Below are 1563 nucleotides of genomic sequence, written 5' to 3'. Positions count from 1 at the left end.
GATCAGCTCTAGGCATGACGAAGCGGATATCTTCCTCTTTTGGAAGGCCAAACAAAGTAGTTTCGCTTTCACAACGAAACACACAGTGTCTCCACGACATGGCGGCAACAACAATACTACAGCGAGAATAAAAGTTACGCCGCCTTTCTTTGCGTGAACATTTGGGCGGCGTTATGCAAATCTTCCCACACAGTGACGTAGACATGTGGGGGTGTGTTTAAACGAGGCGTTTTAGGAGGGCGTGGACAATTCTTAAGTTTTATAAAGAATATCTCTTTGGATTTGAGACTTTAGTCTTTGCAACTTTAGGGATCTTATCTATGCACGAACAGCTTGTAACACTCCAAAGAGAAAGGAAAATTTGAAATTGCATCATATGACCCCTTTAATACGTTTCTGGTATGTTATAGGTTTGGCAACAATTCTTTTAACCCTAATTGATTCTGTGTGTAGCTTTTTATTTCACAAACAACCATGTTGGAAGACGTACTGATATGCGTGTTCTGGGATGATAATGTCAAGATTGATATGGAAATAAATGTTGTGATTTTGCATACCATTGTCAAAACAGTGGCACCACGAAAGCGCGATGTCATCAAAGCTAAATGCGTTCCAACTTTTTTTTTGGACAAGCAGTGTAAAGTTTCCTCCAGCACATTCAGTGGGGTTAAGGTCAGGGCTCTGGTGGCCGATCTTTCGCAATTTGAGCCTGATGAATCTTGGAATTGTCATCTTGGAATATGGACATGTGTATGTTGTTTGAGAAATAAAAAGCTACGCGCTGCATCAGTTTGGGTTAAAAGAACTGTTGCCAAACATACAACAGCCCAGAAACACATTAATCACTGCAATAATGATTCAGTCCTAAAATCTTAAGTCCTTGCTTATTTAAATCCAGACGTTTTTTTTTTGGCCAGGCAGTGTGTATGTAAAGGAGAGAAGAGTGTTTTTAACCCATGGAGTGATCTTCCAAGTAACTTGCACTAATAAAATTGTAATAAATGTTTTTGGCTCACATTGTTGCAATAGGAATGCTAGGTGAAATAAGTGTTTGTTTGTAAAGAAAAGTACTTCAGAGGTGTATTGAGATAACATTAACCCCCTGATTCCTATATTCTGAGGATAAGTTAAAGGGGTCCTATTATGCTTTTTCACTTTTTCAACTTTAGTTAGTATGTAATGTTGCTGTTTGAGCATGAAAAAGATCTACAAAGTTACAAAGTTCAAAGTCCACTTCAAAAGGAGATATTTAATTTAACAGAAATCACTTTTCAAAAACTACAACGAACGACTAGTTTGGACTACAACGCATATTTTCCGGGATTTGTGATATCACAAATATCGACGAATGGGACGAGACCTGGTTGAGCTGCAGTAGAGAAGGCAATGAGTGTTATCACTATGTCAGAGACACGCTAGCTTTCCCAAGGCAGACGAACTTAGAGTGGTTACAATCATCCGGGTTTAAATCGCGCTCAAATTGATTTGATTTTGACGCGATATTTACACTGAAGCTCGCAGGCGGCTATGGTAAGGGGCATGACATTTCCCGACCAGGCGCAG

At 39.5% G+C, this 1563-nt stretch overlaps 1 protein-coding gene across 5 annotated transcripts in view; it reads left to right on the top strand.

The window, feature by feature from the left end:
* Positions 1 to 1563, top strand: part of LOC107691191 (E3 ubiquitin-protein ligase mib1-like) — a 94078-nt gene that overhangs the window by 29042 nt on the left and 63473 nt on the right. The window lies entirely within an intron of this gene.

The sequence above is a fragment of the Sinocyclocheilus anshuiensis genome, unplaced genomic scaffold, assembly GCF_001515605.1.
Source record: "Sinocyclocheilus anshuiensis isolate Anshui unplaced genomic scaffold, SAMN03320099.WGS_v1.1 scaffold894, whole genome shotgun sequence".
In the NCBI taxonomy this organism is placed as follows: Eukaryota; Metazoa; Chordata; class Actinopteri; order Cypriniformes; family Cyprinidae; genus Sinocyclocheilus; species Sinocyclocheilus anshuiensis.
This window is presented reverse-complemented; position numbering and strand designations above follow the sequence as displayed.